Source organism: Agelaius phoeniceus, chromosome 5, assembly GCF_051311805.1.
Source record: "Agelaius phoeniceus isolate bAgePho1 chromosome 5, bAgePho1.hap1, whole genome shotgun sequence".
NCBI lineage: Eukaryota > Metazoa > Chordata > Aves > Passeriformes > Icteridae > Agelaius > Agelaius phoeniceus.
Genome location: NC_135269.1, coordinates 1,056,050 through 1,080,548, shown reverse-complemented (window position 1 = coordinate 1,080,548; position 24,499 = coordinate 1,056,050). Strand labels below are relative to the sequence as shown.

At 40.6% G+C, this 24,499-nt stretch overlaps 1 protein-coding gene across 16 annotated transcripts in view; it reads left to right on the top strand.

The window, feature by feature from the left end:
- The window catches only part of SOX5 (SRY-box transcription factor 5), a 609,841-nt gene that overhangs the window by 136,330 nt on the left and 449,012 nt on the right, over positions 1-24,499 (top strand). For 14 of the 16 annotated variants that reach the window (XM_077178076.1, XM_077178082.1, XM_077178072.1 and 11 more), the window contains one exon: positions 12,250-12,336. The exons of the other annotated variants lie outside the window; for them this stretch is intronic. The gene's annotated coding sequence lies outside the window, so the exon portion shown is untranslated. The remainder of the gene's footprint in view (positions 1-12,249; positions 12,337-24,499) is intronic. 16 annotated transcript variants of the gene reach the window in all.

Below are 24,499 nucleotides of genomic sequence, written 5' to 3'. Positions count from 1 at the left end.
GTTAATTGATTCTCACAACATCTATCTTGGTGGCATTCTGTTTTACAGATGAGGGAAGTTTTTGAAGGGGAAGGAAACAGTTCAGTCAAATTCTACCTGTATAGCCACAGTCATCCTAAATCCTGGCAGCAATCCAGTTCAGTGAAGCCTGCTTAATTCTGAATATTTATCTGCCTTAGGGAGTTTCTGGATTACGTGAAAGTGTCTGAACTCTCCTACCCAGAGTTATGCCCTTGCCACCTGTTTTAGGGGAACCCTGAGGAAAGAAAAAAGGTATTTTCTGCCCTTCTTCCAAAGTGATGCTGCTGTGCACTGGGAAGGCCAGAGCCCTGTGACAGTCCAAGCTCCACACTGGCCAGGTGGCAGACTTGTGGAAGGATTGGCTTTCAGTGGAGAGGTTGGTCCCAGGTGGATACATGCCCTTAGCAATTGATGCAGGGTGACCCCAAAGTAGGGAGTAATGTGCTCTGACTCCATGATTCAGGAGGCTGAACAAATGCTTTATTAAGCTATTCTGTATTACACTAACACTATACTATATTAAAGAGATACTATACTATACTAAAGAAAAGCCCATGACTGTCTGGAGACAGCCATGACACAGTTTTGACCTAATTGGCCAATCAATTTAAATAATCATCAGCAGAATCTAATTAACAAACTGTTTTTGGTAAACAGTCTCCATAACACGTTCTATATGTGCCGAGCAGCAAGTGGAGATAAGAATTGTTTTCTCTTCTTCTCTGAGCTTCTCACTGCCTTTCCCAGGAAAATCCTGGGACAGAGAATTGTCTCTCTCTGTTCAGAGAATGTGAATGCCACACTTTGCCTTTTCTGTCAGCCTTCCATGATAATAATGAAGAGGAGGAGTCTTGCTTCATCGTCTGTTCAGTCAGCAGAGAGAAGGAAATGCAGAGTTCACTTGGAATTAAATTCCCTGTGCAAGTCCCCAGAGGTACCTCCTGCCCCCATTTGATGTGGGGGGAGGGGAACTCCTGTGATAGGCTTCTAAATGCAGCTGGGGCAGATCTGACTTCTCAAAATGTTGGTTTCACTTTATTGTAGTTGTTCATATCTCTAAAATAAAGCAGTTGAGTGCAAGATATAGCAAAAGTATATGTTCAAGTACAGCAGGTCAGAAAGTGGGACATGGATGACAAAGGGCTTCCTGCAGGATTTTGGATTCCTGCAAAACTGTCCTCCTTTTGGATTGCAAATCCCTTCTGCCTTCAGTTCTTGTGTTCCAGCACCTAAAACAAATGAGTTGATGGTCCAGCAGACAACTTTGTAATATGCAACTCATGTTCCTTCCCAGAGCTGGCTCTTCTGGGGTGATATTCTCCTAGAAAAATAGAAATTTGGTCATATAATTAGAGAGTATTGCAGTATGTATGCACAAAGACTGAATCCTAGCTTGGGCTTCCAACAGCTAAATAAGGAATGATTGTAAAATCTTAAAGCACAGTATTTTGTTGGATGCTCACTTTGGCTCAATATTTTTTCAGCAGAGAATTTTACAGTATTAAACTGCAAATGTTGTAGAGGTCTACCACCCTTTCCCTCTCACTTAGGTCATCAGAGGCTGTTACTTACAGATACTTAGAGAGTCCTGCTGGTTTCTGCCTGCTGTGGGCAGCAGCAGAGGGGTGAGTCAGTCAGAAACCCAGCAGTTACTCCCTGTTGTGAGGGTAGTGGCCTCTGGCAGTCTTGGCATATTTTACATTAATTTTTGTCTTTCTCATCTTCACTTGTTTCTGCTCAGCTGCTGCCAGCCCATCACTGCATTTCTTTAATCTGTGTGCTTTGCTGTGCTTGAGGTCTTTGCATGGAGTTAAGTTGCCTTTGCAATCTGGCAGCAAAGAGAAGGGTGTGACATTTATTTCACTGCCTCTGCAGCACTTCCCAGTGCAAAACCTGGGAGCACTGGTGACTCAGAGGAGCTGCTGGAAGAGGCTCCTGAAGCAGGCTGGCACAATGAGGGTGGCATGCCCAGCCTAGCAGGCCATCCAGCCTGTTGCAGTGATTTTCAGCCACTCTTTTCTGCCTGTGTGTAAAGTGAGAGCTTCCTGTTCCCCAGCCTTAGGCAGCATTCCCCATTCGTGGTTGCAAAGGGCAAGAGATGTTTTCCTCCATGCACATTTCAAGGTCATCCAAGAGTGATTTAAGCTGTGTCAGTGAGAGTGATTTAAAAAAAAAAAAGTGTGGCTCAGGTCATGAATGGCAATGTATGAAGCCAAGCAGTTCATTTGTTCAACTTTTATACTCACTGTTCTTGTGTATTGGATGCTGCATTTATTTTTATATATATATATATATATTATATATAATATATTCTACATTATGTATAATATATTATACATTATACATATTCTATATAAGAATATATCATATATTATATATACAAATATATATAAGATATATTATTTTATTATATATAGCAAAATATATTGTAATTTTAATATACTATATATAATAAAATATTATTATATATTATAAAATAAAATATATTATTTTCACTATATATTTTAGGCCAACCACAACCAAGATGATGGTGTTCCCAATGGTGGTGCTAAAGGTCTGAGCAGTGGTGGTGTGGTTCCTGTGATATGGTGGATATTAAGAGAGAAAAGCAAAGAACATAACAGGGGCCTTACAACACCAATTGTTTGGAATTCAGTCCTTTGAAAACCACTACTCCAGAGGTTTAGGGAATTACCCAAAATTTACCTTTGCCTTTATTGTGCTGATTCGTTGCATGTCCCACAGTTGCTAAAGTAAGAAGGACTGCTTTGCATTCAAGGAAACAGATTTTCATGCTTGCATCAGGAAAAGAAACAAACTCTTAGCTGAAATAAGCAACATTATCAGCAATATAAATTTTCAAAAGTAATCTGCATTCTGTCATTCAGGTTTGGGGTATGTAAGGTGCAGCCATATTTGGAGGTTCTGCTCTGCCTGTTGTAGTGGTGATTATGTACTGCAGGGAGGGATGAGGATTTGCTGCTTTGCCAGTTTAATAGAGGCAAGGTAACTAATTTGATTCGGGATACTCTCATCATGAGTTGCTTGAAGGTGTTCAGATTTGCTTATGAAATAGTCCCTTCTGAGCTAAGGAGATGGAAATGAGACACTAAAAAAGCTTTCTTGAAATGCTTCCATGTTTCTCAGCTCAGAACATCCCATTTGATATTAATATTAGGTACTGAGGCAAAGTCATCAGGTAGAAAAGGGAGGAAATGTGGAAATAGTCATTTTCTCGTGTGTTTCCTCAGGATGCTATTTTGAGGCTTTAAAAAAAAAAAAAAGCAATTGCTGCTTTGCTGCTGAGGCTGCTGTAAAGCAGGGAAGTGGCAGATGTAATTGAAGTCCCAGGGCCCTGCCCCAGAAGAGGTCCCATCCTGGCAGCGTGCATATTGCTTATATGAAAGCGAACAGATGGATGCGCTTGGTCAATTCTGCCGGGTTCATATGGAAACCTTCAGAAATTTTTCCTACTATTTTGAGTGGAATACTTAAATCTGTTCTTTGCTGGGAGGCTGTGGTTGCCTGGGATGGGTGCTCTGGTGGCTCTGGGCAGGGGGTGTTGCCTGGCTGTGGGTGCCTCCCGATCAGATGTGTTTATCTCCCCATGCTCCTTCCCCCCTCCCCTCCCCTCCCTGCAGGACCAATTCAGCTCCTGGAGGAGTGAGCTGGATTTTTTTCAACTTCAGTGGCATGAGAACTGTCAGCTGAGTCTTAATCATGGAGCTATTACTGGTAGGCAATATGAAGGAAAGAGAAGAAATCCAGCTCACTTTTCAGACATGGATTGATTGCAGAAGCACGTTTTGATTATTCTTGGGGTGGAGAGAGAAGAGGAAGGAGGAGATTTGGAGAACAAAAACATCACATTTTCTTTAATTAAAAAACCCACTAATTTTCTGATACTAATTCTCTCTAAATTCTTGCTGACAGTTTCTGATGTTTCCCGATTCAAAACAACTGAAAGCAATGAATTGAAGGGAGAAGAATGGAGCATCAAAGAGGAGGGCTGTAGCTGCATTAGGGGGACACATCTTGAAGTGCTAATACTTAGTCTGGGAGGGGGGAGGAGGTAGGATTTATCTGTAATGCTTGAAATTCGTTGCTTTTGGGTATCCTCAGGTGTGTGTGTGCATGTGTGTAATGATCTAATAACGTGGCATCAAGGGAAGAATTGGTATGTGGCTAAATTCTAAAAGCCTGGCATGCAGATGTGTCAGCATCTGCATTGTCACCTAGTTATCTTTTTTCCAAGTGTGTAACCATATAAAAATATACACAAGAAGTATTTGGACACTATCAATGACAGCTCTGTGCAGTATTAAAGTTCCTAAAGAAACTAGTTCTTACCAGAAATCTTTAACTTTAAAAATTTCTAGGAAATCTGTTAAAAAAAAAATTAATGGCCATCTTTGAAATTAAAAACATGTTTCTATGAAGATTGTAGTTGTGAGTGCTCATTTGTCTTTTTTTTTTAAAAGAAAAACTTCTTTTAACCACGAGTGACAATAACTATTGTTGAAAACGGGGGCTAGACAACAAGAGTAGAAGCTGAAATCGTTGGGAGAGAAAGCTAGAGAGCTTGAATTTGACAAAAATAGTTTCTTCTCTATTCCTCTATCACTCTCTTGAGCTGCATCCTTCTCACAAAAACAACTCCACCCACTGTTGTAGAAAATGGCCATCTCTTGGTATGCTCTTTGGAGGTCTTGTTTTGATAGTGCTACTGCTACTTTTGGGGTTTAACATGGATAACCCTATCAAATTTTGTTAAGACATGGAAGCAATACAGAAGGACCCATGTATACTATTTAAAATACCCTTGTTAGCAGAGATTTAACAGGCATTTCATTCTCCACTGTTCATCACATTCACACATGTGGGATGGGCATTAACAGATTGAGCTACATCTTTTCATTTCAATTCTGCAGCAGTCTCTCTTTGTAGGAATATTTTATGTAGTAATAATTTCCTTCCTATTACAGACTTTCTAACTGTGTTAATGGCAGTAGTCTGGCCACAGAGACATTCGTGAGAACTACCTTTGCAGTGACATTTAAACAATTTATTTGATCTTGCTTTAGCATACCTGCTTATGCCTTTTTTCACTCTCTTGATGACCTCAGGAGAACTTTGTGTATAACCATGGGTCTTTCAATCACATTCAGCTTAACAAAGTGGTATGCAAATTTCTTCAAGATGTTATTTCTGAAGTCTTTGGGATTTGCAGTGAGCCTGCTGGCAGGTGGGTGCCCCTGAACAGCACTGGCATGTCTAAGGAGCAGCTCCAAGGCCAGCTGGAGAGGGCAGAGTGTTTTAACTGAGGATGCTCCCTTTGATGGGGATGCAGTTTTTGGGTGAGCCTTGACTTACCCAAAGCACAGGGTGCTATAATCAATATATTTTTTTTTCCTTGGTGCATGATGAGGGAAAAAGCAGAGCCAAGGAAGTTTGATGGCAAGAGGGCATTTCTATACATCTCACATATGCACTATGTTGAATTGATCATCTTATCACCATTTAGAGAAGCTGCAAGTTGTGGATTTGTGGCTGAAATGTGTTACTGGTGTGGGAGTGCTCTTGGCTAAAAGCCTAAAATGAGGAATTTCTCTTTGGGAGGGCATATCTTGTCCTGTGCCTGGTGCAGCTTCTCCTGTACTGGACCATGTGTAAGAGTGCTCTTAGAAAGAGAATAATTTAAAAAAATTACCGCTGCCACTGTAGCCTTGACCACTTCTATCAGGTTCTATCAGGATCAAAAGTCCTGTTGTAAAGTGGTGTTACAAAATCATCCAAGCCAAAATCAGGAGAAGTGAAAGGCAAGAAATGAACTGAATTAACTGGCAAAAAAAATATATTTATCAGTTCGTTAATTTTTAGTATAATTCATGGAAATGAATTCTGTGAAATTGTCATTCCATGACAGCTGATTGGGTGGGAAAAACGTAGGATTGCTGCTGAGTGCTTACATTGACAGGAACATTCCCATTTGCTAAAAATAAAACCCTTGGACAGCAACATCAGACAAATTTGTGTATGTGGGTTACCTATATGATGTGCCCTATATGGGAAACACTTAAAGCACATTATTAGTCTCTTCAATTTCTTTCTGTTGAACTAAATCATATTTTAGGTTTGATTTGTTGGGGCATTTGGGGTTTGGGGTTTTTTTTGTTGTTGTTGTTTTGGGGGTTTGTTTTTGTTTTGGTGGTTTTTGGTGTTTGGTGGGTTTTTTAGTTTCATTTTTTGGTTGGTTGTTTTTTTGGTGGGTTTTTTTTTTTTGTGGTTTTTTTGTTTTTGTTTTTTTTTTTTTTTTTTTTGGTTGGGTTTGTGGTTTTTTTTTTTTTTTTTTTTGCGGATTTTCTTGGTGCCTTTTTTTTTTTTTTTTAAGACCAGAAGGCAAGCCTACATATCTTAAGTTTGGCTTCTCCATAAAGATTTGTAGATTGAGGTGCAGCTCACACTGCTGGCTACCACTCATGCCTTTCCATTTCCCCATCCCAGTTGTGAAAATAAAGTTTCTGCCTTAGAAGTTGTGTGGAAAGAAAGCAGCTCTGCTGTCTGGGTCATGGAGGTGGCCTCAGCATAAGTTTGTGCACAATGTGTGTTCCTGCATCCTGAGCTGGGTTCCTTGCCTGCCTGCAAACAATAATGATCACTGCATGTGTCACACTCTGTCCTCTGGAGCTCCTCTGCAGAAGGGGAAAATTCAAAGGAATCATCAGTTCTCCTAAAATTGTCAGCTTTGCTTTTCTGTGGTCATACCAATTTAGTGTCTGGCTCTGATGTTTTCCTTCTCTCCTGCCTCTTGCACACAACTCTGACTTGCTGTCGGAATTGAGTACTCCAAGGATCAGACAAGGGAAAATCAAGCTTTCTGTCCCTGGGGTAAGGGAAATTATATGTAGTTCAACTTTCTCAAGTGACAACATTTATTAGGCAGTCACTACAGATGTCTGTATGTAGTTACAGATAGCTTGGTATTTTCTGGGCACTTCCCCAGTAATAAAATCCCAAATCACTATTTGCAGAAGATGTTGAAGCTTTTTTCAGTGATTCCTTCAAATGTAGCATTTCTTTAAAGATCTCTAATGGAAATTTGCAGCCAGGAGAAGCTAAGTCATGGATCCACTGTGAATTTTTGTAGACATCCTTCTTTTGCCTCCTTTGCCTGCCAGTGTGGGTCCAGCCTAAAACATACCCAGCCCATGTGGACATTTTAGGGTTCCACTGTTGCAGTGCAAAGAGTACCTTAGCCATGCCACTATCAAAAAGAAATAAAACGGAGTTGTAGATAAAGAGTGAGGAGAAAAGAGAGAGTCCTTTCCATTTATTTCTGTATTTCTTTGCATGATTTTTGTTTGGCTTTTTTTTTTATATATAATTTAGTTTTATTTGTTTGGGCAAGTTTCCTGCCATTTACCTTTGCATTTGCATTTCCTATTGATTGGCAATTTTTAAACTGTTTATTGTGCTCTTTTGTTTGGCTGTTCAAGAGCTAAAACAAAAGCCACCAGGCCCTGTGAGGGACACATTTGCATGCGGCGAGCGTTGCCCGAGGAAAAAGTAATTGCTAATGCATATTTATGTGGCACAAATTTGCCATTTGTTTATGCATAAAATTATCAATAGTGCAGGGCGGCCCAGCCGTAGAAAATGGTGACCTTTTTAGCTTAATAAAGAGAAATCAGCTGTTATTGTGAAGAGATCAGCCATTTATTCTGTGTTGAGGGACACTGTCGGGAAAATGGAGATTGGTGCTGGCAATATCATTAAATGGAAGGCCAGTGACCCTTTTGGTACAGTCTATTATACTTTATCTAATAGGGGATAGATGACTCTGCTTGGCAAATAGATTAAAAAAAAAAAAAAAAACAAACTAGAGAGAAAAAAAAAGAAAAAAGAGGGGAAAAAACCCCCAAAAGCAATAAAACCTACTGACTTTGCTCTTACAGGAACAGGTAGGTACTGAGGAGGCAGTCTTGCACAAGCCACCTGGTATTTTTCTAGAACAAAAATTATTTGAAACATAAATAAAATAGCAAAACAAGCAACCAAAAATAACAAAACAAAACCAAAAATATAAATAAATAACAGATAACAATGAAAAAAATAACAAACCAACTACCAAAAAACCCAACCATGAAACAACTCTCAAGCCCACTCTGTTTAGAATAGTTTTCACTGATTTGGAGTGGGAAAAGCATCCAGAGCCAGCCTGTGATTCTTCCTAGGGCATGTCAAAACCAGTGTTCTGAAGGGCCAGAATATGGATTGTATTTTTGGCTTGTGAAATGAGAAATCAGTGTTTGAAATTGGGAGATTCCCTGAAGACAGCAGGTTTTCAAAAGCATTTATGCTTTTTTCTTTTATGCATTCTATTTTTTAAGAGTGAAGAAGAATTTGCTAGATACTGAAGAACTCACCTGCAGGAGTTGCAGCAACAGAGTTTTCTCTACTAATTCATCTCAAGCTTTAATAGGCAAATTTAAGAGTTGAAGAGTTAAAAACTAACAGCTGTAAGCCTCGAGGAGTTGTTGTGAAAATGAAAGTGGATGCACAAAACCTCATGTTTCCCTGTTTTTCTCATTCTCTGTAATGCACAGCTGAGTGGAGTTTTAACCACCAGGTGAAATGTGGTGAGCTGTGAGTCACAGTTGCTGGAAAATGTTGCATTTTCTGTGCAAAACGTGTCCTGGGCTGAGGGTTTGATTTTTAAATTTTATTTTTGTCCCTAAGAAATATCCAGCAGAGTAATTGCTAGAGTAATTTTGGGGCTTTGCTCTCTTTGCTTCCTAAAAATATAACCCAAGCTAATGTCTTCATCAGAGAAAAGTCACCACAGTGTTTGTCACTCTGTGTCATCTTCCTGGTGGCCTCAGTAAAAAACAGGCCAGGAACAATGGAACTTGCAGACAGTGGAAGATTTTTCAGGCAGGGCTGTGTGGAGATGGAATTGGGGAGTAGACCAACGTGCTGCCTCTGTGGTCAGAGGCAGCACTTTGGTACTTTGGTCTACTCAAGGGCTGTTGCTGTGATTTTACCCCTATTAAAATTTGGACAACATTTAAATAAAAATACTTTATTTAAATATAAATATAATACAAACATAATACAAATTAGGTATAATTAATTTATATTTACAATATAAATATAACACAAATATAATACAAAACATCAAACTGACTCTAGGAGATATTATATACTATATTGCATATCACTTTGTCTAATGTTGTAAAAGTCTTTGTAAGGGTGTGTGCTGCAGTTCAGGATTTTTATACCTAAGATTTTCTCCTATTAGGATTTTTTGGAAAGGGTTAGTGTGATTCCTGTACATGGAGCTGTTGCCTGCTTCTGGAATGGGGCACTCCCAGTCCTCCCAAATAATGATTCCCAACCATGTTGCTGTAGAAACAAAAATATTGTAGAACTAGTTATGGAAATAGAGAGAGAATCAAAGAAATAGTTTAAAAGCAGAATTTTTCTTAGGCCCATCCTATGGAAACTGCAGTAAATATGAAAGTGAGTTTAATTGCAGAGCAGGATCTAGGTTATTTCACATGGCAGCAGGCCCTTTTTTTACTGGTTCTGTCTCTCCACTCAAGACTGTAGCCAAGAACCATAATTTCAGCAGTCTCTGTTAATGTTTGGTGATTGCTTCATTGCATTGTTAATAAACAGTTGAATCAGGTGGGCTTTTATCTTTAAAAACACATTTTTATTTTTACTTCAACTAATTAACTAAAGTTTGCTTAGTCCAAGTAAATCTGATTTTTTTTCAAAGGGTCTTTTTCCATACAGATATTTCCAGCTCTGCTTCTGAAAAAATATCATCTCATTCCCTTCAAAGCTTGTAGGCAGTTGTTAGCCTACAGTTTTGAGTTTTACTTTGTCTTTTCTTCAGTCATAAAACAACCCTTTTGAAGCTGCTTGACACCAGCTAGAAAGTTGTATGTAGATAAAATTACCAGGAAGAAAATGCTTAAGTCTGTATGGGAATAAACTGGGGGTCACCAACCTGTTCCGTGGCTGGGCTGTAAGAGCAAAGTCAGTAGGTTTTATTGCTTTTTGAGTTTTATTTTCTCTCTTTTTTTTCCTTTTTTTATCTCTATTTTTTTTTTGTTAGTTAGTTGTAAACGAACCCAAATACAACTGAGATTCAAATTCAGGTGGTGGTGATTGTTAATGTTACTGGGTTTGGTTTTTTTTACTTTTGTACCTGTGCCTGCCCAGATTGTGGAAGATAACTTCTAAGTGCAGAGAATTTAGAAGGAAAAGCCCCTTCAAAAACCTAGAAATATTGATGGTCATGGAAAATCATAAGTTTTGTAAAGAGTTTGTTAAGGGAGGAGCCAGGACAAGGACAAGCAAGTATCACTGCTCAGAGTTGGTGGCAGCAAACAAAAGAATGAGCAAAATGAGTATTCCTTTTTCTTGTATTCTGCTGACATGAGGAGGTCAGGGCTAGCACTCGGTTCCAGGTTGCTGGGAAAGGCTAAAAACATAATGGGGAATATTCTGTAACGAAGTGTTACTTGTTGTGATTGTCCTGTGACCTGTTTTGTCCTGGGGTTTCATCCTAATTAGGGGTGAATTGAGTGGGGCTTGTTCTTTTCTCAGCTTGTGGTCCATGTTTGCTGTATTGATAATGTGTGGGTCAGGGAAGGAAGATAAAGAACTGGTTTTATATGATGCTGTTTAGTTAATGAATGGTTATTTTGATAACCAAGTAATAAGAGTGAAGAAATTGGTGTATTTCAGTTCTCTGTGATGCTGGTGAACAGGTAGTCTAATAGATCCCACAAAACTTGACTTATCTTGGTAGGAGGAAATTTTGATAACTTATCTTTATTGAGGAATGGCTTTCCCCCCTCTTTTTTCCACACAGATTTTAGAGGTAGTTATTGTTCTAAGAGCAGAAATTGATGACTGAGGAAATTTCTATACAAAATATAGAGAGGACACATTTCTGTTTGTTCATCTCATTGCTCAAAAATAATATAGGAAATTGAGGTTTGTCTTCACCAAGTTTGCCTGCATGCAGAGCTCAGCAGGGAGCCAGGGATTGTTGGCTTTTCAACCTTCATGCACCAGCCTGATCTTGGTGGGTCTTACATGCTGCTGCTGCTTTTCCTGGAGCTCTCTGAGCTCTAGGCTGGAAAAGCAATTCTGTCAAGTTAAACCAGTAGGAAAAACTTCCTGGATTTCTATATCAAGGATGTTGATTTCAGAGTTTGGTTGTGTGTGTGTTTTGTAGTTGAAAAATAAAAGAAATTCCCGTTGGTATTCATATGTATATTTCATGCTACAAATTGTTTAGGTTAGACTGGCTTGATAATAATACACTGTAATGAAACTTAGGGATTCCAAACCTGGCTAGAAGGACAAGCACTTCCCATCTGAGATGAACTTTGGCCTGTGTGAGCACAGGGTATCACAACACAAACTCAGACTTGCTCATGCTTATTCCTCTTATGCATCCTACCTGTGCACACCTTGTGCCACTTTCTGCTGCATTTCCCCCCTCCCTGCTGGAGATTTGGGGTGACCCAAACCCCAAACTGCAACCACAACTGCAGGAGGTGCCCAGAGAGGTGTGAGTTGCTCAGAGAGGTGCTGAGCTTTGGAGGTGCAGTGGGCTTTGGGCAGTCCCTGAAGCTCTGGGTTGTTTTTGGGGAGATGCCACTCTGTCACCCCTGCAGGAAGGTCAGGTGCAACTCAGGAACCTCAGGGCAGTGTGTAAGTCCTGGAGTAAGTGTGTGAGTGACCCAGCTACTCTCAGAGTGGCAGCTGAGAGCAGGAGCAGATGCAGAGGACCCCTTGCTCCCAGCACTGTGTTGGCACTGCTAGCTGTGCAGGCATGTCAGACATTCTGTACTTGATCTGCTCAAACACTCCAGAGAAACAGGAATATGGAGTCACAGCTGTCTCCTAGTTCAATCTTGGTATTGATTTATCATGATAAGAGGTGCTTCTTTAGTTCTAATAATGTCTACTTTTTTTTTCTTTTTGCCATTCCATATTTCTATGGCAGCTTTCCCACGTGATATATGTTGGGTCACACATTAATTTACACCAGCCTCTGTTCTGCAAAAAAGAGTTCATGAGCTAAATAAAAAGGAGTGGGGAGGGGTATGTCTAGCAGAGCCCAGGCTTTTGTTTCATGTTTTGGATGTATTTTCTTTTTAAAATAAAATTGTTGATATGCATTTGCTTTTATTTTTCTAGCCTTCCTCTTGCTGATGACCGGGTTCCTGTTTGATCCTGTTTACAAGCTTCTCAAGACTGAAAATAACCCCAGCTCCTCTGCCCTGGGTAGGAAAACAAAGCCTTGTAAAGACACAGTGCAATTATTCTGGCAGTAAGGAAGAGTGTGGTGTGAAGGAAGAGCTTAGGGAGGAAAAGGAGAAGGTTACTAGGTTACCACAAAAGACATTAATGTCCTCAGTTTTCTCACCCACTCTTGGACTGGGGAGGAGGGGGAGCAATGCCAGCCAGTAAATAAGCATTCTCCAGAGTGTGTATGCTCAGTGTTAATCTTTTAATTTGTCTGTACTTTCTGTTACTCATTCAACTTTGCAGTTGTGTTTCAATCTATTAAAAACATTCAATAAGATAACTATGGAGGAGTTTGGGGGTTGGATTGTTGGTTTGTTTTGTTGGTTTGTTTGTTTCTATTGGTTTTGTTTGTTTGTTTGGGGTTTTTTGTTATTGTGGATATATGTGCAATATTTTAGTAGTGTTGCTGTGTAAATATCTACATCCCAAGTACTAAATTTATACAAATATGGTGTTTCTTGTCATTAGGGAGACTGGATGGGGAAGAATCTGGTTAAATGCTGTTGGCCTGGCAGGAGACTCAGTTGCAGATGATCCCACCAGTTCTTGTGTCTTGTTGATCCTGATGCCAAAATGATGTTTGCTTTTATATATATTTTTCACATATATTCCTAGCTCTGTAGACTGTTGCTATACAGTTATAGAGTTTCCTAGCTTCAGCACTTTTCCTAATAGACAGTCACATTTTTGAGGGCCTGTTCTAATCTTGCTTCTTGTGGCAATCAAGGACAAGACACCTTCCCAAGACCTTTCTCATGTAATAAGACATAACCAGCAAGCAGGGGGGCTTCAGAGGGGTTGCACCAAGAGGGGGAATTATTTCATTACCTCCTTCTAACTGAAGATTCTTTTCAATTTTGCTTCTTTGCTAAACTTAGAAAATGTGCTTGCCCTGTGTCACGAGGGCATGTTGGACACACATTTCTGGCTTGAATTTGACACATGTATTTTGGGGTGTTGTGTACCTGGAGGGACCCTTCATCCAAAATGTAACTGCATTTTGTCACCTCATCCTGTTTGGCTCTTGAGTTTAGGGGTTGAAGAGGCAACAATCCTGAAGTAGGTTTTGTGCTTAGTCTGGTTTCCATGAGGAGTAAATGCTGGCAGAATGAGGGTTTCAAAGACAAGCTTCAAAGGGTTTTAGGGTTTCAAAGACAAGCACTTCCTTTAGGTTAGCCTTGTTTTTACCCTTGTCATTGTGGAGCTGAGGTTGGCATTGCTGAGTGTGATGGGTTTGCCATGGGTTGGGTGTCACCTGTCTTTGACCAGGTTGCTCTCCTGTTTCTGTATCATGAGTGGCAGTTGCTAAAACATCAGGGTTAGAAATGCAGCCCTGGTGACAGCTGACACATCCACTTTTCCTGGGTGGAAATGAGGAGAAGCTGTGCAAGAGCTGTGCAGCTGAGACTTTGGGCCTGACTGAGCTAAAACCCAGAGACAGCCTGCTTGATTTCAGTAGGATTTTGTCCACATGCAGAGGGCTATGCTACTGTTGTTTTTCAGAAGAAAAAAAAATTCTAATTAAATTTGAATGCAGTATTATGTGAATGATTGATAATATTATGGTGTAAATCGATGTTTTTCTGCTTGGTGGTGAGGCCTTAGACACACATCTGAGATGACAGCCTAAGTCATGGTATTTTAACATGATTGATTCAGATCTGGAGAAGTTGTACCATTCACTTATATCTTTCTAAATGCCAGAAGTCAGTTGTGACATTCTCATCTTTTCCTCTTCTAAATAAGCTTATCAAAGAAGAAATCACTAATTTGCCAGGCAGTGCTTAATAATCAAGGAAGTGAAACTTCTATAGTACAGAAAAAAAAAATCTTTTGCTGAGTTGCTGAATGATTTTTAAATAATAAAAGCTTGCTATGTACTGAGCAAGTAATTTTTTTAAATTATTTTTCTTTTTTTAAGGCCTCATTCTGAGAGAGGTCACTAGCCTTTGAGAATTGAGCCACTTTGTTGACAAATCTGTCCTCTAAATTGAAGAGCATTAATTAGAACTTTATGCTGCAGATTCTTTCTTTTGAATGTGGGCGGTGATATCAACAAAAATGTCGAATGAATTTGAAGCTGATTTTAAAAGGTCTGCCACCTGTAGATAAAAATGTGCATTACTGCACGTGGTAATCATCAAGGTCAGAGGCTGTGATATGATCCACTGACCTTTTGAAATCAAAACACTTCCTATAAAGAAAGAAAGGCCCTGATTTCTCTGTCTGTGTTAATGGAGGACATGTCTGTATATTCAGCTGTATTGATACACTGTAAAACAGCTACTGGAGGAAAGATAGTTCCAATTCTGTTAGCCCCAAATTTCCTATCATTTGCTCTGCAGGCTTACAAAGCTCTTGCTATTTCTGTATGTGTCGAGGAACTTTTTTTTTTTTTTTTAATCTAATGATATAGATTGCTAAAAATATTCAGGTGTCTGAGACAGCAGCAAAACATCTCAGAGCCACCCTACAAAAATAAACTAGTTTTGTGTGTGCAGGATGAAGAAACAAGTGTAAAGGAACAGACTTCAGCTCCAGGCTTTTTTCAGGGGCATTTGCGATAGGGGAGGGGAGAAACAACCCAGCAACTATCATTGTAAAAATTATGAGGAGCACTTTGATGGTCCTTTTTGAAGTCATTTCATTGAACAGGGGCCAAAGCAAAAGCCTGAAAGGCAACTTGGAGTGGGATTTTACAGCCCCAGCCCCTCTCTGCTGTGTGCAGTGGAGAGCAAGTGCCTGTGCACACAGAAATGCTGAGAAAGGCTAAAGGGAAAGGAAGGACACGAAGGGAGGATTTTCTGTTTTCATCTGAGCACTTGGAAGCCCAAGCCCAAGGAGCAGCAATTTTAGCTAAGCTAATGCAATAGAAGGCCATTGCACCCAAACTGTCTCAGCAGAACTTCCTGCATAATTAGATTGTAAATCTTCTCAACTGAGGAAGTTTTGCCCAGGGTCAGATTGTCTAAGTAATAATCCATTCTACATAAATTAGAAGATTTGAACTGCTGGGATACATTATTACATTAGTTTTGGGTTTTATTCTTAATATAACTAAGGAGAACAAATGCAACAATTCTTTTTCTTTTCTTTTATTTTAATTACCTTATGTCTCCTTAGCTTTAGTTTACCTCAGAAGGCCTTTGCTGTAGGTTTAGGGATTTCTCCTGAGCAATGATGATGAAGTTATATAGGCAAATTAATACATTTTTAATACACTTCAGAAAGTGATGCTACATAATCCTTTGGCCAAGTGATATCATTTCTTCAGTGAAGAATTTAGTCAGAGATGCTGCTGCTCTTTTTGTGCTGTTGGAGTTTTACCTTCCATTATGACCCCCTTTTCAGCAAAGAATAGAAATTCATCTTTGGGGTAAAATTAATGGGTGAAAAATTACTATTAACTGGTTTTAACCAGGTAGGGGTTGAAGTTAATAGTTGAATTATTTTCTCTGAGAAAAGGAAGATTATAGGTACTTCACATGCATATACAGCTACATGGAAAAGTGATGGGGTAAATCCTGAAGTTCTTATTCAGGCAAAAATTACCATGGAAATGTCAGTATTTGATCTGCTTGAAGAAAGCCAAGTTTGAAGTACAGCATGAATGAATTGATATGGTTTGGACTTGTTATTGTGTGTTTGGTGGGTGCTGATTATTTGGTGGTTTTTTGGTGCTTTTTGGTGTTGGTACATTTGACTTTAATTATAAAATAGAGAAGTAGGCAACTGCTCAGGAGAGCCTTTTGGAAGTAAAACACCTTTGGGGCTGAATTCTCTTCTTACTGAAAATCCGTATGATACTTTTTTTTTTAAGACAAGAAGGAAACTATCTGGGGTGGGAGGTACTGCACTGGAAGACAGATTTTTTTATTTTTTATTTTTTTATAATATAATTTTTTACTTCTGCCTAAAATTCAAACTTGCTCTCATTGCTGCCATTATAATCCTTATAAAATTATTTCTACATAGTCAAAATTTCCATTATTATTGGAATGTGCAAGGGGCTGTGTTTCCCTTCTTTTTTTTTCTTTTTTTTTTTGTCCTCAGGAGCGTCAGATATAAAGAAAATCAGAAATCAGACCTCAAGACTACTTTTGAGGCAGAAATAATCCAACCATTATTTCTGGTGTAAAAGGTTTGTGAATAGCATCATTTGCCTAGAAGCTGTTTTCCAACCTAATAACTCCTGGAATAATGACTTAAAACTGTTTCCAAGAGGATTAAGGCCCATATAACTATTAGGAAGTATAAGTTTCTGAAAAAGCTTCTTTCTGATTGGTGAAGAGGTGAGTTCTGATTTGGGTTAAAGCTGCTTGCTTAGGAGAATCAGTTTCAATCTCTCTGAAGTCAAAAGTGTTGAAGTAATCCTCTAGAGAGGGATTGTCTGAGGGGTTTTTTTCCCTTTCTTTATAAATGTAATATATATGTGTATATAGATATATATTTATTGCCATAATGACCTGGGAGATGGTCATTTAAAGGAATTTTTAATCCATTTGGGAGGGGCTTTTTAATCCTCTGCCCTAGTGTGCCTTGAGCAAAAGCTGTTCAGAATGGGCTGAGATTGCAGCTGAGCACTTGGCTTGTTGGTTAATCATCACTTGAACACTCTTCATGGGAGAGGCTGTGGAACAGAATTTATTATCTGTGGTGATGTTGTGCTTTTAGGGTTGTGTGCGTGTTGGAAGCTCTGTGCTCTTGGTGATTGCTTTTTCAGCCAGTATGGCCTGGAAAGGGGAGGGAGGAGAAGACATGGGCTGGGATGATTTGGGAATACCCCAGGTATAGGGGTCATTATGCATTAGAGGAGTGCATGGCTTTGCAGCTGAATCTGTTTGATAAAGAGCTGTGTGCTGAGTTGGACTTTCTAATTGGCCCAACTTCCCAGCCGTGCCTCAAAATGCACTGGTGACACAAGTTCACCACAGAGAGCACGTGAATTCACACTGAAATGGCTCTTAGGCACCTATTGTTCCCTTGAGTTAGCCAGAGCTCCTGGCTGCATCACAGAAATGTCTCAGCAGATCCCTCTGAAAACCTGGAATCATCAGTGGGCTCAGCCAGCTCCATCCTGGGTGCCTTCCCTGCCAGCAGCTGGGACTGGTTCATTCACAGCTGCCCCAAGAGCACACTCCTGTGAGAAGGTGAAGCAAACAGCTGCTGTTAGCAAAGGGAAATAGAATCGCTTTATTTGCTTGAGGAATCAGTACCACTGGCCACTCAGAAATCTGTAATAATATGTGCGTGCTGTGTTCATGTTGACCTTTAGAGAAATGCAGCCTTGTGAGCAATTTGAAGGTGATTTAGCAGAGTTTCTCACTAATAAGGTAACAATGAGATCTGGCTGTCGAATCTTGTTGTTATACAAGGCAGAGCCAGTTTTGTGGGACAGTGAAATCCATCTTTGAAAAATGCAGAAGGAATATAATCAGTGATGGTACTTAGCATGCAGCTGAACTGGGCCCTGTTTTGAAAAAATTGCTCTAATTTTTACAGTGGTTGACTGCAGCCACAATAGAGAAAAGTGAATAAGTGTTTTCTGATTAGGTCTGTGGCCAAATTCTTATTTCTGATGCAGGGTGCACAGTGCCAAAAATCTGATGCATATGCTTATGAAATATTTTTCTGGTTCTATATGTGCTATAAATACATTCCACATGGCTTTATACAAAGCTCTCTGTTATTTCAGTAAGTCACAAGCTACTAAGCCAGATCCAAAGAAGCTGAAGCTCTGAATAAGGTTCTTTAACATTTTATGACTTTGAAACACTGGTTTAGAGTATATTTGCTTCATTAATTTGTGGCTTTGATCTCAGTTGGGTAAGCATTGAAAAGATAGGCAAAATTTAATGGGAAAAAAAACCCTTTTCACAAAGGTCTCTTGTTGCCCTTAAGTTAACAGGCTGAAGAAAGTTTCTTTTCATTTTCAGCAGTCTGGGTTCTGATTTTGAACCAGGAATATGCAGTCTTACTTAAAAATATATCATTCGAGGCATGCTGCTGCTGAAGATCTTTTTTTGGTGTGACCAGGTTTGGCAAAATTGCTTGCCTAGGGTGAATAGGAGGCTCTCCTGGAATTTTTGGAAGGGAAGAAAATATCTGAGCTCCCTCTGCTCCCAGCTGTGGGACTGGAGGAGAGGCTGGATAGTTGGTCCTTCCTAGCCCCAGCCAGGTCTGGCCAGTGGCCCAGGAGCTCCTTGGAGTGTTCCCAAGTGAGAATGAAATCAAGGCTGGCTACTGCCTTGCTGGCTTCTCTTTTTTATATTAAAACTTGAATTCCAGCATTACAATTAAAAAGATGAGGAGAGAGAATGGATTAGCTGCAGAGAAAGAGTTTGGTAAGCCTAAGCAGAAAACTCAGAGATGAGCTGCAGGGAGTTGCAGCAACAGGTTGTTCTAGTTCCTCCTTGTGTGTTTGGGGTTTTTCAATGACCATTTATATAGAGTAAATTCAAGTTAAATAAAGGAACACTTTTTTCCCTCCCTTCCCTTTTATTTCCTGCCCAGAAGCAGCTTGGCATGACCAATGGGAAGTGCAGCTTTGTTCCCAAGACTGGTGATACAAATACAGTATCAGCCCATTTGTTTGCTTTGTTCTTTGCTCAGCAGCTTCCTAATTGAGCCTTCCTCCTGTCCCTTCCCCACATCCCTGAGTTTTCATCCCTTGCAGCCTGGGAGAGAGCAGAGCCCCCACCCTGCCAGGTTCCTGTGGCCACCAAATCAAGGGCAGGTGTGAGGAAGGCTGGGGACATCTCTTACACCTGTGCAACAGCACAGGGATCGCTGCCTTGGGGAATTCAGGATGTTGGGAGTGCACTGTGGACATGGAAGGATGATTGGAGGGCAGAGACTGCAAAGCTGGGCTTGGACATCTCAGCAGTGGCAGCCAGAACAAATGCTCTGGGTCCCTTTCCTCAGGTGAGGGGGGAAAGGAGCATCAAAGGGCACTGACATCCCACAGCTGATTTTGGGTCAGCCTCCCTAAACTCTGTTGAAACAGGTAAAGATGACTTTTTGTCACCATGGTATTTTCTGAAAAATCCCTTCACCAGGATTTCTTCTCCTGGGAAGCTGGAAAGCTTCAGCTTCTCCATGCTTTGCTGCTTTGGAATGAGATTTGGAGAATTGCTTGCCCAGCATGTGAATTGTTTTAATTTAATGACCAATCGTGGTCCAGCTGTGTCAGGACTCTGGTCAGTCAGCGTTTTTATTATTCATTCTTGTTTTAGACTTCTGATGTCTCCTTTCTCTTTTAGTATAGTTTTATAATATAATATAATATATAATATATAATATATAATATATAATATATAATATATAATATATAATATATAATATATAATATATAATATAAATGCTGTCTGAGAACTTGGGGTCAAATTCTCATCTCTCAACTCCTCCTGGGAACTCAAGACCACAACTTTTTATAAAGTCTGGTGTTTTGTGTCTTTCTCCAAGAGTCCAGCAGAAGATCATGGTGGAGCTGGGGGTGCTGAGCCCCTCAGAAAATTTGGCCTCCTTGCATCCCCTCCAGTGGGGTGTGACACACCTGGAGCCTCCAGGTGCTCCTGAGCCCTTGGATGGGAACCCTCCTAAGGAAAAGGGGAAGGGGGCATTCAGCAACTGGGGCTCCCAGGATGGGAGAGCCATCAGCTTGTGATTTCCACCCCTTGGAAAGGGTTAATGCTGAGGTGCTCCATTGTATTAATGATGGCTGTGTCTCCACAGCCCCGTTGGGCTCTTTCAGGGGCCTCTCAAAACAATGAGTGCAGTGAGGCTGTTCTGTCTAATTACTCCAAGACAGGGATGCTAAAGAGGAATTAATGACAGTTGACAAGTGCAATTAATAATTATAGCAAAGCTGGGAGTCATGCAGCAGGCAGATGACAATAACAGGGTAACTGTACATGACAGCTTTCATCCGTTCCCCCCTGCCCCTCCTGCTTCTCCTTTCTTTCACCCTTTCATGTGAGCTGCTGCATGAGCTGGGCCAGGACACGTGTGGACAAGGAAGGAGAAGATCAGTTCCACGGATTTGTCCAATTCCTGACCCCACTCTTCCCAACCCCACTCTCTGCCTCCTAAGGAAAAGTGGAATTAAAAAAAAAAAAGAAAAAAAATTACAAAAATTATCAACAGCACCAACTTAGCAGCACAGGCTTCTGTTAGCTTTCACGGTCAGGTGTTGACAAGACTACTTAAAATTCATGTTGTGAGATTGGAAGGAGAAGGGGACAGGGAAAGGCAGCAGCAAGCTGGAGTTGAAGTGGGATTTCCATATCAAAGGCCAGGCCTTTGGCTCTGAATGGTAATTAAAGTACCCAGATTTCATCTCCTTGGTCAGCTCATGAAAAGGAAAAAAAAATTAGAGAGAGGATTTTTTCACTCCCTTTAGACTACAGTACAGCAAGCAGTAAATTAAATGAAAGTTGAGCTAAAAGGTGCCTAACGCTTCAATCTTTTGCATCTAATAAAATCTATGATGTTTTTAAAGCATTTATTCAGTTCACATCTTCATCTCGCTGTGATTATAAAGAATATCATGTCTGCTTACATTTATTGGGCACACATCTTGGCCTTCCCAGGGTTGTAAAAGGATTTCACTTTTCATTATGTTGCTGTTGTGTTACGGCCTTTTGGCTTAAAAAAAAAAAAAATAGAAAAGGGGGGGGAAAGGAAAGGGGAAAAAAAAAGCACATTTTTCTAGTAATTTCTAGTTGGTCATTGTAGGAACCACTAACAGGGTAAACCAAATAAATGCAAATTTAATGAGGCATTGGCAACTAGTAATGAATTCAGCAGCCTCTCACCTTGAGGTTGTTCATTCAGACTGGGGCTGTGACACTGCTGGAAGTGGCCACAAACCAGCAGGCACGTGGCAGTAAATTCACAAGGCATTGTCACTTTGGTCCAGCTCTAGTGGCCCTACAGTGCTGAAATGGGAGCCCTGCTTGCATTTTCAGGAGTCTCTCTTGGGGCTGTACAACCCTGTCCTCCCTGGACTCCCTGTCTGTGGCATGTTCAGGTCAGGCTTAGGCTGTAAAAATGTGGGATGTCTTTCCCTGAGCTTCTCCTGGCCTGACCTGGTTCCAGGTCTTATGGAGATGTGCAGTGGTGTCCAATGTTTGGGGCTGGTGGGCTCTGGCCTCAATAGCAGTGGGGGAATCCCAAAATTGGGGGTTTGACCAGAACTGTTGGTGCCTGTTGTGCCCTGGAGTTTCTCTTTACATCTGTTCTGTACTCATCACCCTGAGCTCCTGCCTTTGGGTTTGTACCTCACTAAATCCACGGCAGCATCCTCTCTTTTTGGCTGAATGCCCTAAGGAGAAAAGAAGTTTCTTTTCTTTTCTCTTTTCAATTCTGCTTCATAACTATGAAAACCTGAAACCTCAACTCTTGGGGCCAAAATGGACATAATTGGGGGTGATCAGGCTGGGTCATAATCTGCTGCAGATCACTGAAAATATCTCTCCTGGATGGTGGATCAGTTCCTTGAGCTGAAATGCCAAAGTGTCTCTGGTTTGGTCCATTTTCCTACAGTTCCACCATACCAAATGTGTGCCTCCTGCCAGGAGCATTTTGGGATTAGTTACTGCAGGTGTGGGCAGCACTGGATGTATGTGGCTGTCCTGTGTGTGTTAGTGCAGCAGTTCTGATGGAAGGGGTAAGAAGAGTTCCTTGGAGCCAAGCATGGAATAATTAAAATTCAATTTTTAAGAGGCAGGAAAAGGGGAGGAAAGGCAAAATATTGTTGCTTTAACAGAGAACAAGAACTTAGAAATAAGTCAAACTAAATACTTGTTGAACACTCATGTACCCCAAACTTGAGGCTTAAAAATATAGACTTGTATTCTAAATTCTGAGGCTGTTTTTCTTCCTCCCATTTTTACTCTCTCTTCCTTTCTTGCTCTTTTCCTTCTCTCTTCCTCTCTAAGGTATGCTTTCCTCCCCCCTTGCCCCCAAGCTCGAGTGCATCATTTTCTGCTATTGTGTTTAAGGAAACTCTGCTGCAGGGGCTCTGAAATGAATAAAAATGTAATCCTCTATGTGCCCATTGTGCACTCTCATTTGTTTTTGCTGTATCGATTTATCAGCAGAGGGAAATTACTGGCTGGAAGAGAGGATGCCAGTCAGAATGACATTTATTTCATAGTACAAGGAGCCTCTCCAGCGTGTTTCCATGTAACCCAGATATTGGAGCTGTAAAAGGGCTTGTAACAAGGTTTAGTGCTATGATTAGATTGTGTGGAGCACCTTGCTTTCATAACAGCAGGCACTTGGCAGGAGCCAGGGCCTCAGGTTATGGTCAACTTTTTATTTCCTTTTACCTTAACACAGAGTATTTGGCTTGCACCTCAAAATGTTCCTGTTAAAAACTCAGGCATGCCAGCTTGTGAAATCTACTTGGTATTTATAAGGGTCTTGAGCATTCATGCCACTGAGTTAAAAAGAGATAGAAAAAAAAAGATAAACTATTTACTTGTTAGCATTTCTAGCTTTGTCCTTCCTTGTGCTTCTAGGGAAGCAATTTTTTTCCTCAGTGGCTGTAAGCCATGGTTGCTCAAGGTAGAAATGGAGCATATTTTTTACACAAAACCTGTAATAGGTGTATATGAGTTGCAAATGGAGATGGGACTCAGGGGGCTGAATGGTGGTGCAGGGTTTGTGTTTGGCTGCTGTTGCAGGATGGTTTGTGCTGAGGGCTTTGCTGTGCTCAGCTCTCTGGGGTCTGTTCAGCCCCTTTCCAGCAGCACTGAAGGGCAGGTGGCTCAAAGCAGGACTCACAAGTCCCAGGTGGGTCTGGCTCCATGGCACTGCTCCTCAGCAGGTGTGTTCTCCACACCATCTATGTTCTCCACAGCATTTATGTACCTCTGGAGCTGACACCACCTCCCCTGACTATCACAGGGACGTGGGGAAGTAGGCAGGAGCAGGTATGGGAAGTTATGTCTGTGCTGAAGATTGCTTGATGCTTTCCATCCTAAAACTCTCAGTTCAGCTGTTCCTATCTTTGCCAAACAATTTCAGCTTTGGCTGATATTTTCCATTTTGGGTGTTTGCCTCAGACATTAAAAAAAAATTAAAATAATTTTCAGCCAAAATGGCTCAGCTGTCCCTAAGCTGAGAGAAAAAAAAAAGGTTGTTTTGCTTTTATTAAAAATATTCTCACTGTCTCAATGGAAAGCTCGGCTCCCAAGTTACAAGCGTCTGAAATGCTAAATTGTGTATCCAGTATCAATATCATTGAGTGATAAAATTAAACAGGTGTACCTAGCCTGTGGAGTTCTTTGCTAGACTGTGAAGCCACTGGCTTTCATGTATCTGCTGTCTTTTTATTTGGGATGGTGGCTGGGAAGTCATGGTTAAGGTGAGCTTAGCTAGAACCACTTAGATCCTCTGCCTACATCTCTCTTTCTCTTTTAAACAGAGGATAATGCTGTTGGTACAACTGTATCCTGCTGAAGTAAAAGCTCAGGCTGCATTTGAGCCACAGAAAGAGGGCTTTGCTGGCTAAGCTTGACCTAAACTGAACTGTTCCTTTCTAGTCCAGATGAGACGTGTCATTTTCCTCAGGTCAGAAATAGAGAGCAAAAGAGAGTAGTACTGACCTGTGAAAGAGAAATGAAATCAAATAAGTGGCTGGCAGAGGCAGAGGACAGCACTATTGCAGTCGGTCAAGCAGGGAGCACGCATTCAGATAGCTCTGATGTGTCACCATGATATTTTCTGAAAAATCCCTTCCCCAGGATTTCTTCTCCTGGGAAGCTGGAGAAGAAATCCAGAGAAAAATTAAAACAATAATTATCTGACTGCTTCTACTGTGTTTTGCTGCTTTGGAATGTGGTTTGGAGATTGTTTATCCAACAGGTGGTTGTTTCATTGTTTTCATGTGAATTGTTTTGACTCAATGGCCAATCAGGGTCAAGCTGTGTTGAGGCTCTGGAAAGAGTCACAAATTTTCATTATTATCTTTTTAGCCTTCTGTCTTTATCCTTTCTCTAGTCTTTACTATAGTTTTAGTATAGCATAATATAATAATAAATTAGCCTTATAAGAACATGGAGTCAGATTCATCTTTCCTCCCAACAATGGGGGACCCTGAAAATGCCACACTGATGGAACTTGGATGGAA